This window comes from Triticum dicoccoides, chromosome 7B (genome assembly GCF_002162155.2).
Source record: "Triticum dicoccoides isolate Atlit2015 ecotype Zavitan chromosome 7B, WEW_v2.0, whole genome shotgun sequence".
NCBI lineage: Eukaryota > Viridiplantae > Streptophyta > Magnoliopsida > Poales > Poaceae > Triticum > Triticum dicoccoides.
In genome coordinates, this window is record NC_041393.1 from 726,289,019 (window position 1) to 726,304,031 (window position 15,013).

General features: G+C 46.3%; 1 long non-coding RNA gene and 2 other non-coding genes across 5 annotated transcripts; all 3 read right to left on the minus strand.

Moving 5' to 3' along the window:
- Window positions 1–2,217: 2,217 nt before the first annotated feature.
- Window positions 2,218–2,301, minus strand: LOC119342477. The gene has a single exon (XR_005165603.1). It is a non-coding gene; the product is annotated as a small nucleolar RNA Z102/R77 (small nucleolar RNA).
- A 124-nt stretch (window positions 2,302–2,425) lies between these two features.
- Window positions 2,426–2,511, minus strand: LOC119342476. The gene has a single exon (XR_005165602.1). It is a non-coding gene; the product is annotated as a small nucleolar RNA Z102/R77 (small nucleolar RNA).
- Window positions 2,512–7,158: 4,647 nt separating this feature from the next.
- LOC119335479 lies at window positions 7,159–10,203 on the minus strand. 3 transcript variants are annotated; one of them, XR_005161885.1, is made up of 5 exons: window positions 10,183–10,203; window positions 9,770–9,925; window positions 9,606–9,650; window positions 8,019–8,117; window positions 7,159–7,462 (listed from the first exon to the last, which is right to left on the minus strand). It is a non-coding gene; the product is annotated as an uncharacterized LOC119335479 (long non-coding RNA). The 3 variants fall into 3 exon arrangements; XR_005161886.1 differs by having other exon boundaries at window positions 7,159–7,471; XR_005161884.1 differs by having other exon boundaries at window positions 7,159–8,117.
- Between the last annotated feature and the right edge of the window lie 4,810 nt (window positions 10,204–15,013).

A 15,013-nucleotide genomic window follows, 5' to 3' on the forward strand; every position in this document is an offset into this window, starting at 1 on the left:
TCAAGCAGGACGTAGGGTTTTACCTCCATCAAGAGGGCCCGAACCTGGGTAAAACATCGTGTCCCTTGTTTCCTGTTACCATCCGCCTAGACGCACAGTTCGGGACCGCCTACCCGAGATCCGCCGGTTTTGACACCGACAGAGACCCTGGGGAAGAAAATTGTCAATGGTGGCCCCTGGGGTTCGGTTCGCTCCCAATCATCGGCCCACGGTCGCCGCGGATTTGGCGAGGTTCCTTTCAATTTTTTGCAAACTCGGCGATTTTTCAGAAACTCGGCGATACTTCATTGAAATTTGTAAAAAAACATAAAAACATGCAAAAACTATGCCTAACTTAAAAACAAACTAAAAAGCCTAGCCATTGTCGTCGCCGCCGCCGTCGTCTATATGCCGAGAAGCCTATAGAAGCGGGTGTAGTCGCCACCGTCGGCGTCATTGTTGTCGTCGTCATCGCGCAGCTCGCCTGCAACGTCCCTGCTGCAGCCCTGGCCGGGGTTGCCGACACATGGCGGGGCGCTTGACGGCCCGACCTCGCCCTCCTCGTCATTGTCGAGGACGATGACGCCGCCCTCCTCGATGCGGCGACGGGCCTGGAGCTCCAGGTATGCCCGGCGCTGGCGGCACACCTGCTCGCGGACGTAGTCCTCCTTCGCCCATTTGAGGGGGACTCGCCGTCGGGGGCCACCATGTCGATGTGCTCCGGCTTCACGGGGAGCAACCACGGCTCGGGCTTCGGCCGGACCAGGCGTAGGGAGCGCCTCGCCGGTGCCAGGCCAGGCGGTGAGGGTCGGGCACCCTCGTTGATGACGAGGGCGCCGCTGCGAGTGCGACACCCGAGCGGTGTCTCCACCGGCTCGGGCCTGAAGGGGTGGAAGGCCGGCGAGCCAGAGCCCGACGACGAGGACGACCCCGGCTCCATCTGCCTCGACGTCCAGGAGCTGCCGCGGCGGCGAGAGAAGGAGGGCCGTGACGGGTACTCGAGGCGCGGCACGTTGCCGGTCTCGATGTGGTCGAGGACAGCCTCGAGGGTGCGGCCGGACATGCCCCACCACTCGCGCCGCCCTTCAGCGTTCAGGCGGCCCCGGGGGATGATGCCGTTGACGGAGGCGATCTGCTCCTCGCGGCGGCGGTCGAAGAACATCGTCCACAGTGTTTCGCTGTTGGGCACGTACCTCGGCTAGTTCCGCTGCTCCTCCGCCAGGGAGGAGCGGATGCGGGCGATCTCCGCCCGCCGTGCCGCCCCTTGGGCACCGGCGGCATCGGGACGCCGCCGGCGCTCAGCCTCCACGCCCACGGTACGCGCATGTCAGGGGGCACCGGGTACTCGGCCTCGTAGAGGAGGCGCGCCTCCGACTATTGGAGGTGTCGGTGGCCGAAGTCATTCGCCGCTGCGCCATCGCCTGAGAACCTCTCGGCCATGTTTGCTTTGCTCGTCGGCGGGGAGAATAAATGGTATTTGCGAGAGGGAGAGGGGGAGGTTGTGGCGCTCACCGGCGGGGAGTGGGTGCCTTTTATAGCCCAAGCGGGGCGGCGGGAAGGCGACATGCGGGACGACGCATGGCGGGAGCGGGCGGAACGCGCATCGGCGGCGCCTTCACTGCGCCGCCCGTGAGGCATCAATGGAGGCTGACCAGCGCGGCAGCCTTGGCATTGATTCACACGGGAACCGAGGCGACGAGGGCGACGAAGCGGCGTCTCGCTGACTCGACGGGCCCGTGGCTCTTTCATGCCAAAACCGCTCGCCCCGGCGCCCCCAGCGCACCGGGTTCGGTCTGGGTCCGCCGGCACTAATTTCGGCCCAAACCGACGAAAAACGGGCTCTTGGGGGGCGCGACTGGACCGTTTTTTCAGTGCCGGCGCGAAAAAATCGTCGGAAGGGGGGGAGGGGGGCGTGTTGGGGTTCAGCCATAACTTTCCCTTCGTACCATCTAAACACCAGGAAAACATGGCATGGCTCCAGTTCCTAGTCGCAAAGTTTTGAAAACAGGTCGCTCTTCCCAAAAATCCCTAAAATAGATGCCCAGCTGCATAACAGAAACTTCTATGAATTCAACCCATGCAGAAATGTTGCATAAGAGAAAGCAGCCGAGAGCCCACAAATAAATTTTGGTTGAGTCCCATTATCATTTTACACCATCCTCCAAAACAGAATTCATGGCATACTGAAACTGGAAAAAAGCTAAACAAAGTTGTTCAATTCTCGTAGAGATCCAGGTAGGATGATCAGATTCGGTTCACTATTTAGGACATCATGTTGGCCACTCAGACCAATAAGGAAATTAATCATTGATCATTTCATACTGAACCAGAAAATAACCATTCATTTGACTGAATGAAATAACTCTATCAAAAACAAAGCCGAGGAATTAATGGCATGGAGAGGCAAGCAAAAAATAATAAGATCGGCTTTTTTGTGAAAACAAGAGGATGATCGCATTCTGTTTAGTACTGGGGCCATCATATCAGCCAATCAAAGCAATAGGTAAATTAATCTCATTCATAATCCCATCTCCTGCACATTAAAACCCAAAGCACAAGTTTTTTTGAAAGGAAAAAACTAACCAGGAAACTGCACTTCCAATTTGGAAACACTCCCACCTAGTTTGTTTTCTCGGGAAAACAATCTGCGCCACCTAAACAGGAGCGGACAGGAAGGGATGGAGTAACTTAGGGCATGTACAATGGTTCTATCTTAGCAATGCCACGTAGGATAAATGATGAGGTGGAGGAGAGAGAAATCATAAGAAAAGGCTTGTCTTCTCTTATTTAAGAGAAGACAAGAGATGATTTCTTAGCACAACTAGCACAAATGCCCGGAATTTTTGTCCAAAAAGACCACCTGTCGAGTTGAATTGACAGAAAAGACCATCTCTAAAGCACATTGACAAAAAAGACCAGCTGCAGCGTGGCGGCAGGTGCGCCAGCTGACACGTGGCACCTGCCGCCACAGACGCCGGCGGCAGCCCCTGCCGCCACCGGCGCAGGCGGCAGCCCGGGGTTAACAGGTTTTCTCGCATCAACTGCAACGGAACGGACGGCCACGCAGCGAGGCTGCAGCTACTACTGCCGCGCGCGCGCCGCGACAGGCCATGTGGGCCATGCCGCCACTACCAGAGGCAGCAGCCAGTACGTATTGTAGCTTGTCCCTGTGGTAGCCGCAGCTCAGACTCTCTCAAATGCATATCAACTTGGAGAAACTAGTACTTGGGTTAATGGATAGAGCCGTTTTCTTTCGGCCGGCAGTTCGTACGACTCGAGTCAATCTGTGGTACATACGTGGTTATACTAAACAACAGCCCAACCCGACGGTATCTGTGCCCTGCGCTAGCGGCACCGATTAAACAAAGCGACATGGCCACCGCGCACAGGGCGCCGCTGCCACGCAAAGGATGCCGCCTCGGGCCATGGCGGCACGGCCCACCTGGCTTGTCGTCGCGCGTGCAGCCTCAGTAGCTGCCGCCCTGCTGCGTGGCGGCATGGCTCACCAATCCGATCCGTCCCGTTACAGCTGCCGCGCAGACGAGAAAACCTGTTAAGCCCAGACTGCCGCCTGTGATCATGGCGGCAGGGTTGCCGGCGGCGTATGTGGCGGCAGGTGCCACGTGTCGGCTGGCGCACCTGCTGCCATGCTGTAGCTGGTCTTTTTTGTCAATCTGTTTTAGAGGTAGTCTTTTTTGGCAATTCAACTCGCCAGGTAGTCTTTTTGAACAAAAATTCCAAATGCCCGTGCGTTGCAACGGGTTAAAAACTTAATGTGATCCTGGTGAACAACCCTTTATATTGGACATGCATTCAGACCTGCTAATTGCGCTCATAAATTTTGCTAAGTGCGTAAAAAGCAAAACAAACAATATAACTTTATAAAATCTAGCTTACAAATTCTGTCCAATATGTGTGTGATTTCTTGATCTTTTGTTTTTTTAATCACACTGACTTTATAAATAATTAGTGAAGATTTGAGAAGAACTTTTTGCATTAGTCATATCAAATACTCGTCATAGTAGAAATAATCGAAGCATTATGAATTATGAATAAGCACATATATAATTCAAAGAACATGGGAGATATCATGGAGAAAGCAAAATCAAAAGCTAACAAAACAAAGGGACAAATTCACATTCTATCAAGAGAGCCTCTTTATCATTAACAGGATCGGAAGGAAGATTCAAACATCAAAGTCACGTCTTTACAAAAAAAAGCTCGTTGTGCCCGAACTTGTACCTCCACTTGCCGAAGCTGATGACCAGAGCCCTTGTCGCCGAGTTAGTTCTAATTATTTTCTAAAATACATCAGAGAACCTGGTAATTATTTTCTAAAATACGGTAACTATATCGAAACAATCTCTTAGGCGGTAGTTACATCAGCCAGTTTTTTCATGTTTTGTCAGAGCATGCCAGCATCAGCTCCTGCACTTCCTAGCCGTAGGTCGCTGGAATTCACCCGTGCGTTGCAACGGGAAAAAAATCATAATGTTCAATCACGATGACCACATTTTATTCATGTCTCATCGCATGATTTTGAAAATTTGTTCATAAATACACGAAAATGTTTCTTTTTTCTAAATTTATTCACAAATCAAAGCAATTTGCACATTTTCGAAATAATATCGTGGTTGTCAAAAAACTTGGTAATTCAAAGAATTATTCTGAATGTCAAGAAGCGTATTTTAAAAAACATACCATAATATTTCAATCCACCCCGGCAGTTAATTCTTTAAAATTCACGTGGGTATATAGTCACAAACATTCAGAAGCATTACTGTTTAACTACATACCTTCGATCATTCATTTTTATGAATTTGCAATTTTTTAAAAAAATTGTGCAAATTATTTAATATTCGGATGGTTTTTAAGCATTTTCGAAAATGTGCATTATTTCCCAAGGCTACTAATGGCAATCATTTGAGAAAGTATATAAAGTGCGAAACGACTCTTTCACGGCCGCGCGTTGCAGCGCGCGACCTCTACACGCGAAGCCCACACATGGAAACAACCTGTTTGTGTTGGGGCCCATGCATGCATGCATATGTGTGCATCCTCCTCCCGTGAATTCCACTACTGGGCCCAGCTTGCCTTTCATAATCTTTCTCCCCCCCCCCCTGATTTCAATGGTGGGGCCCGGCCTGTCCTTCCATTTCAATCTCACGCTGATTGCCTAAACTGGAAATTTTACTTTGTCGGAAACCGAGCGTCGTAACGAGCGCGCGCGAGATAGCAACTCCCTATAAAGTGATAGTAATCAGTTTAACTGAGCAAGGAGGGACTATTGACAAAAAAAGACGCATCACATACAGGCCTACCCTAGTTGAGAAGTTTTTTTGATTCCATTGAAAGCTGAGACGTGTCTACTGACCCATAAGGCCCAGCCAGACGACAGGTTTTTTGTTTAGAAAAAAGAAAAACTGAAACAACTTACGGGAGGGCATAGAAAACGGGAGGGGCTCGATCGCCACGTATCGGCTGGAACGTTGTGAGTTCGATTCCTCTTGCAAGTATATTTTTTCTTCCTAGTATTGTACTGGAGCTGGGCCGAGCTGGCCAATGGATAGCCTGCAGGCCCAAGTACCTCCTCGCTCGCATTGCACTGCTGGGCCAAGCTGGCCAATGGATAGCCTGCAGGCCCAAGTACCTCCTCGCTCGCATTGCACTGCTGGGCCAAGCTGGCCAACAGACAGCCTGACGAACATGCTATTAGTACCACCTCGTTTATATTACGATTTTATCCATACAAATTGTAAAAGCGTATTATGACATTAGAAGAAAGCGTATTGTGACGGTGAACCCGACAAAGTCAATCCGTGCTTTATTATTACTAGTAAAAGTGCCCGTGCGTTGCAACGGGCTAACAACAAAAACTCACAAAAATTATAATGACCAACATAAAACAATTCAAGTTCATCAAATTGTGCCAACCTGATGTAAATCCTACAGATCAAATCAATAATTAAGAATAACTCATGTAAGAAAGAGGAGCCTGAGCTTTTAAAAAAAACGTGCACACCATCCTGGTTGAATGTGCTTGAATGGACGCTCCTTCTGGCGCTGCTAGTGGCCACCACTATGACTCCTTGTCCTCGTGGGCACGCGTGGGGAAGGAGCAGATCCTCCAGCGCAAGAAACAGCAAAACACACCAAGAATTATGAACCACTTTTAGCTATTTACAACAAATAGCCCAAGATTACACCACATGGTCATTAATAGCAAGATTGGATAAAAATAGCTTCTTGTATATTTATACACTCACACACCAGGTCCAGTTCTTCTCATTGCCTCGCTGTATATTGTAGTCTTCACAGAATATTAATTACATGATGATGAGATTAACCGAAAAGACTACACTGAATTTTGGCATTTTGCCTATGCAGTAACTCAAAAGACAAACAACTCTTACAGAATAAGAATCGTATGTGTTTTCTTCCACAAAGATCATGAACAGTGGGTTTAGTTTTCTATTTTATTTCATTGTTGACCCAGTCTTTCATGGCTACTTCATTAGGAACTTGAACATGAAAGAGGACCATAGGAAAGCCTCTTTTTATTACAGGTATATATATTCAGTAGCTCAGGCCTTTGTAGCAAATTTGTATAGGTCTGCTTGTTGTGCCTACCGAAGTATGCACATGTTTTTGACCTGCAAGTGCAGCTAGGGATGCCTGTAATTCAGACAATTAAAACACAAAGTTGATGATTTCTGTGTGTATGACACTTGTGTTCTGTACATGTCCCCATGCTTGCAAGTTGCATTTGCAGTGTATGGAACTAACCTTATATGGCTTATTTGAGGGGACAACAACAGCAGCCAAGGTGGCGGCAGGAAGTCCTCGACGTGTGACCTGGACAACGTCTTGGTCAGTTACTTGGAGATTATACTTCCATTGCTCACGCTCGCCGGGACACACTGCCGTCACCGTTGTCGGAGTCTTTGTCGCTGGGGGCGGGACTGGTCCCTTCCTACTTCCTAGTTCCTACTTGATTCTGCCATGACTTGATTGCCCTTGCAATGCAACGGGGGCCTAAATATTTTACGTGTTAGAAATAATACAATAATAGAACCCCACATAGTTCTTTTATAGAGAACTTCGCAAACCTCGACTAATCTATATCATGCAGGGAAAGTATCAATCATATATATCTTCAGAATCCCCATACACATCAAGCAGCATTATCTCCCTTTTATTACTTTTATAAATCATTCTTATTTCCTCCAACCAAACTCACCATGTCTATATCCTTTGAGCTAAGGGAATATTTGTACTATGCAGAGGAGAAGATTAACACTCCATATTGAGAGAACAAATCAAGTTTAGTATAGGTGCCATGCCAGTGGCATGTTTGAGATCATGTCGTCGCTGCTGAACCTTGTACTATGTCATCTAGCAGAACACGTTATCATTTGCGTCGTATATATTTCCCTTGATGCATGGGTGGAGCTGAACATGCCCTGAACTCTGATCTCCTTTCCTGCTTTGACTTCAATAAACTTGAGTACATAGTATGCACAGTACTACTACTGTACAACATATAATTAATATTTTACTGTGTGAAAAGAAATTAAGTCAAGACCCTGAAGAATACTACAAAAATATCTAAATGTCCACAACGATGTTCTTAAATTCTGGAGAAAGCTCGTAACCCAGATGTAGATTTCAAGCTGGAAGTTTTATGCACAATCCTTTGTATGTTTGGCAAGAAAAATAATATCAATGAGCTTCTAGCTTCTGCATCAATGAATATATACCAGAATCTAGCCTTTTGTACCCAACCAAACCTAGAAAACAAAGTCTAGAGAGAGGGGGGGATAGAGTCTGTCCACTTGCTCTGTAACATTAGGAGCCATGACACGCCAGTTTTCTGCTCAACTATTCGAAGTATAAACCACTTTTACTACTGAGTGCCAACTCGAGAAACAAAATCCCATTGTCATCTTACTACGTAGCAGTAAGCGTTAATTAAGAAGCAATATCTCATATTGTGTAGCTAGAAGAAATTAACATATTAGTCATTAAAGTTGACTCACGGCATTCTTCCTGGGGGCATCCAGCCCTAGTTGATAGCAAGAATTCTTCATGTACTCTTTGGTCGCCTTTCCGCACGTCACCTACGGCATAGTCATAACCTGCACGAGCGAGTGCCAAGAACCCAAATTAAATTAATCGCCAAATAACAACTTGGAACTTGTGAAGAAGCACAAAATGCTAGAGTCCAGAAATAAAGGCAGATTAATTCTACTAAAGTTTTAAGATATTGATCTTTATGGTTTGATAACATGTGAATAGGAATTTTGGAAAAAAGTGGTGGCAAGTCATACAACAGACAAATAAATTTGTCCAAGAACTGATCCTCCATGTCCGGAGAGAACAATCACAGCTACATGGAAGATTTCTACAAGTTTAATTGAAATTTTATGAGCATATTAACATCCTCCGAAGTCTGAATCTCTCCACCTTCCACTCCATGGGCATTGTCTTCCATGTGATAAATGTAACTACTTCGCATGAAAGGTATAATATAAACTCCCAACAGAAGGTCAGAATTAACATGTTCAAATCCCGCACTTGTATTGATGGACAAACGGTTCATGACTTGCACACAGACAACTCTTGTGTGGTCAAGAAAGGGACCCATTCATTGTTGCTTCTTTGTTTCTCTGATCAGCTTTTTCTAGGACTGAACTGAAGAAGAGGTTATTTAGATTCAGAACCTAAAACCTTGCTTGTTGTAGAGTCCCTCTCTGAATTCCACATTTTTTGCAAGAGCAGTCATTGTACATCAAAATTTACCATGTGATTCATCAGGAAAAAAAGGAATGGAAAAATGCCATGCTACAAACATAATATAACTGAATACGCATTGTCATATACAGTACGGATTATAAGACGCATAGCTTTAATATCATCATTTTCCCACAAAAAAAATCTCTAATATCAACATTTTGCAGAGGGAAAGGCTTTAGATTTTTAGTGCATTAACATCAAAAGATAGCGCTAACAATAGAAAAGAAGTGGCTTATATTTAGAGAAGTGGTACAGGAATGAAAGGTAAGCAATATACATAAATAGCAAGATATTCTATGATACACACACACATCAGGTTTCTGATGGTCCACACAACATCAGAAATAACAATATATATCTAGAAAAGAACTATGTGGGGTTCTGTTATTCTGATCAATTGAGAAAGCCACAGCCTCCTTCCCATGAGAGCATGATCCGTGAATTGCAGCAGCTAGCCACTACAACATGAGAGGAGCATAGTTGCACGGCAACCGTCGGTGACCCAAGTGTAACGGAACTAACTGCTTGTGTGATCTTAATACGAATTAAATTGATGTACCCAATACGTTTGTCAAGACAAATCCAAAAACAAAACTGCTTGTGCGACCATACGAATTAAATTGCTGAATCTCGGTTAGTGGAAAAGATATTAATAACCTACAGGGTAAGATTCCAATCCTAATGTTTGCTAGCATGCATAACAATGTGACTCCCAGCATGCACCAACAATACGAAAAAATTAGAGTTGGAAGGCACCTGAATTCCTAATACAGAGAACATGATGAGCAAAAACTAATTCAAGTTCAACAGAACCAAATCCTACAGCTCACCCATCTTATGAGGTAAGGGTTCCTGCTTCCAAGATATATTTTTCTCTGCAAATTCAGATGAACATTATAAGGATAATTAATACATGGCATGGCCATAAATTATATCCGAAACAAAATTTGTTGAAGCAAGAACTTGAGCAACAATTTCCAACGGCGTGGGTTACCTCTGATCTCTGTGGGGGTGAGAAGGTCCTAAGTGAAGGACGAAGCAGCCATAGTGGATCCATGACCAGAGATGGCATCCTGTAGATGCCAAACCATAGAATATAGGGCATGTTTGCTAAAAGACCGCAACACCTCCGATAGCTCAATTAGGTCGGCTGTTGGAGGTGCTGTGTCTAGGCAAAAAAAAAGGTCAACACCTAACTGTAACTTCTTTATATGATTAAAAAAAATCTGCAGATATACATTTGTTAAGCAATAGGAGCCGGCGTACCCATGTGTCTTGAGACTAAACATGATGTAAATTAATTAGCAAACCATTATTCTAATAACCCGATTCACTCCCACCATCATAACATGTTTTGAATCATATGAAAGGAGATTTAGTCTCATGATGTATTCATGTGGAGTTTACCTCAAGGATCTGTGACTGAAATTGGTTCAGACAAACACACAAACACCTTGTGTGCAAAAAATAACTGAGAACATCCACAAGCACATGAGCGTCCAAATTTGAGGTGAAAGTGGTGGAGAGGGGACGGCCAGGTCGCCAGCAAGTGCAACGACGACCAGCTCGCGGTGGCTTTGGTCGAGCGGCGAACGCAAGCCCTCCCGAGCGGCACACAGCGAGGAGCTCGGGCACGCGGGAGAGAGGAGGAGCTCGGGCACGCGGGGAAGATGAGGAGCTAAGGTGGAACGGTGGTGCAGGGTGCTGTGATTGCCGGTGTCGGCGGCGGCCGGCGCGTCACCGGATCGAGCGCCGCACGGGCCGCGTGCCTCCTGGCGGCTGGGATCAGGAGGCGTGGGAGAGAGGAGAGCTCGTGCAGTCGTGCTCGTGTCTGTTTTTTTTTATTTACAACCCCGGACGAAACGTTTTTTCACTTAAAAACAGGGATTGCGGGTTGATTTCTTAGAAAGAGAGGGACTTTTATTATTATTATTATTATTATTATTATTATTATTATTATTATTATTATTATTATTATTATAGGGAGAGATATGTCTCACCATGTTTTTAGGAATAGCTAGTTATTGAAGATAAGGCTAAGAGATGATCCATTGTATACATTTTTTTTTGTCATCTCTAAATCACATGTAAGATTTAAGATAAGACTACCTTATCGACCATTGTACATGCCCTAACTTATAGTTAAGTACGAAGTACACGTACACAAGTTTGTCTTGCTATATCGGTTGTGTTTTGTGCGTTAGTGCTGATTAAATACATGACCAACTGCATTGCTTGTTAACTTGCACGCTAGCACTAAGTATACCTACGCATATAGATCTAGAGTGCTCCATACGCTGGTGCCTTTCACACTTAATGACAATCAAATGCATGACAGTTGCCCTGCATTTTGCCTTGTGCGCTAGCACTACGCACACGTTGAAGGATCTAGAGTGCTTCATAGGCGATGGTTTGCACGTTACCCCAATGAGATATCTATCAAACCATTCCCTTTTCATTTGTGTTGGTCTCCATCTGTCATCGGCACCAAGCAAACCTACGGAACTATAAATTAACAGTTTTGCTAGAACTCATCTAGCTGAGTTTTAGTTATGTCTCATTCACTTTTATAGCCATTGGATATGATGCTATAAGATGCGTGTGTGCTGATGTGGGTTGGTACTTCTTTTCTATCTGTTTTGTCTTCCAGGTGAATGAGACTAAATTATATCTCATCTAAATGAGTTCTAAGTACTCCCATAAATTAACACGGCCTGAGGTGAGTCCACACCACAACAAACTACACAGGCAAAGTGATATCCATAAATTGACCTGAAGGGCGACCTGCAAGCCCGCCATGTCTTCGACAAAGATGTGTGTTGCTACCATCATGGTGTTAGCGCTGATGTTGGCGCCTCAAGGCACCGTTGCCGCCGGCCGCCTCTTTCCCAACTCCGCGCCGGACGATTGTCCACCTGGCTATTCACCGGAATGCTTTCTTGTTGGCATGCAAGCACTCTGCAGGTGCGTACCAGATCTTCAGCTTGTGGATCGCCAAGCCATGGTGGCGAGACCAGAGAAGAATAGTCACATGTTGCCCCAGCCAGCATGCCCACAAGGTCAAGAGTGGGGGTGCAATCGGGATTTTTTTTTTATGGTAATACGTATCTCATTCATATCATAAAGAATAAAGTATAAGTCACGTAAAAACCGACATGACAAAACTAAAAAGACAGCAGAACATCTCTGAGCTTGACTTCGGGGCACCTCCCTTCGGCACCACCACAGTAGCCACCGAAGAAAAGAATGGCGAATCACCTTCTCACCCGAGCCCGACGCGGCTTCATCGCTGATATGCAGCTTTGCGGACCTCCAAGGTGGCTCACCAAAAGTGAAGCCCTTACCGTTGAACGAATCAGACCGGGGCAACACCCCAGACACGTCATCGAACTACAGATCTAGCATCCCACCACGACTAAAACGTCGAAGGAGGAAACCATATCCGCCATCCACGAACCACGAGCCCAGCACATGCTCCGCCTTCTAGATGTCGTCGATGCAGACCACAATCTGCATCCGCTCCTGAACTACCTCCCAAGCTCCGCGCCAACGCTGGAGCAAACGTCGTCGCAACGGCGGAGCCCGAGGACATAGGTCCACGACGGGGATGCCGCCGCCGACACGCCATCCTTGCTTGAACAGACTGGTTTTCAAATCCTTCCCCAACCATAGGACCGATGACCTCGTCAGGAAAGGATCCGAAGAATCTTTATTCAGCGTTGTCATCGTCGCCGCCAAAGCAAAGATGATGAACAATCTAAAAACTTAGACTACGAGAGTAAAAACGATCCACACGCATGGATCCGGCGGCCCCCCTCATCACTGACGACCGAGGTCGCTGGCGGAGAGGGACCGCCGGAGAGCGGTGTTGAAAGATCGGCCTCCCCTGGCGGTGGCTAGGGTTTCAGCCACCAGGGACGAGAGGAAAACAGGGGCGAGAGAAAAACGCCGAGCGCGTCTGCCTGGCTCTGGTGCGATCGGTGCGATCGCGATCTGGGCGTCTACGGTTGCGTGTAGCTAGCCCGTGCATAGTGCCCATATACTAGCAATAGCGGTCATGCAGCAATATGGATACATTGTCAGATAACTTCTATACACAGGAAACTGTGTCATCTATACTTAATTTCGCCACAAAAAATGTATGCATTGCATGCAATGCGGCTCGGAGTAGTACCGATGCTACTCGTGTTGTTGTAAGGCCACCTCCTATATCAACGAATAAAAATAAGGGCCGGTACCATATATGCAGGGCATTGCTTTTAGCACATGGATGGTCGAAAATTGGCAATGTCTTATTCTACTATACTAGAGGTTGTGGCGTGCCTTTGCCGGCCTCATTCCACAAACAATTATATGTGTGCTATGTAGAATCACGCAACCACTCGGTAACCTAAAAATACATTTAATTGGAGAAAGTTTTGTCTTTAGGGTAGAGCACTCATACCTGCTTCTACAAACAGTTATCAAATCTTATTATCAATGATAGCAATAAATATATGTAGCTATCAATGGTGTTATTATTATATTGTGGCATGGCGTCTTTATATGTTCAGGTTCGGGAGAAACAAAGGAGAGACATTTCTACGAAGGTGAAGACAGTGAGCTAGCACGGATCTTGATGCAAAATTAGACGGCCCACATAGAGGGCACACTTGTATGGGAGCTCGCAAAATCTGCCATTTATTCCCCTTGTACACAACTATCAAACAAGATTGCCAATAAGATATGTCGTTCATATCACAGTTGGAGCAAAGTTCCAATTTCAGTGCACATCAGAATCACGATATTGCATTTGCAGTTCCTAGCATTGATCATTCACATGCCACTGAGGGTAATCTCAACCATGCCAGCAGTAGCATAATCACAATGTTCACAGAGTCATATATAGCCTGGAAACAGATAACAGAACAACCAAGATTAGGCTTAGTTGGTGCCCAGGTTGCGCCCTCTACTCCCTCCGTTCCTAAATATTTGACTTTTTAGAGATTTTAAATAGACTACCACATACGGATGTATTTAGACATATTTTAAAGTGTAGATTCACTCATTTTGTTCCGTGTGTAGTCATTTGTTGAAATCTTTAGAAAGATAAATATTTAGGAACGGAGGGAGTAGTGGGTATTGCTCGGACCTCCACATGAGACCCGGGTGTTGGTAACATATCTGGATTGAGATACCTTATTCGGCAAAAATAAAATCATGGCAAATTTTACTCCTTACTCGGACATGCATGGACATTGGTGCCGGAGTACGAGTTGGGTGCAAATGTCTGAGTAACATTTGCTTCCTGCTACGGACGTAGTCTTTTCTCCTCCATAAGAAAAGTCTCCTTCCTCCGGCCGCCGATCCACCCCACCCTTCAATGACCTTTGGGCTGTGGAGGTGCAGAGGATCTCGGGGCCCCGCCGGCGGGAGGGACACCGTTCTCGTTTTTGTTAGGCCCAACGTCTTTGTTGGGGCTGTGGCGCTGGCGATGTCCCTCAATACGAATACTGTCTCCCACGCCTTATTCCTGTCCCGGTGGTGCGAATAGCGTCGTCGGAGGATGTGTGGAGGTGTGTCTCCGTCGGATCTCATGGGATTCGGTCGGTGTTGGTCTTCGGTGGATCTATTTGGATCCAACTTTTGTTCGTCTTCGCTCATATGGTTCCATTTTTTATCTTTCCAATCTACAACTCTCTTCATCGGTGATGGTTGCTGCTCTGGTGCGCTGGTCCTTTGGGACCTTAGCACGACAACTTCCCGACTATCTACTACAACAAAGTTTTTTCAGCTCCGGTGAGGGAGGGGTGATGACGGCGGCACGCCTTCGGCTAGCTCTAGTGCTTGTAGTCGTCGCTAGGTGGTCCATGGACCTGGTTGTAATTTTTATTACCTCTTGTGTTCTTCGTACTGCCATGATTGATGAATAAATTAAAAATTTCTCTCGCAAAAAAAAACACATTTGCTTCCTGCTAAATGCTAACATCGACATTATGTGTTGGCAGGCAGGCACCCCAAGAAAAACCCGCTTCACAGCACAGGCTTGAGAGTCAAGTTTAAGCTCATGTATGATATATGTGGATACTACACGGTGTTTTGTTGTATACGTGGGATATGATTAAGAGCTAACACTCTTACACTTAACACACACTCTTTGCCTCGCAACTACGATGGATGGTGACCACGTGCTGCGTCCGACACGATGAGTATGGAGTCTTGGGCGAGCGTTCTTGCTGGCGTCGCGGCAAACTAGTTG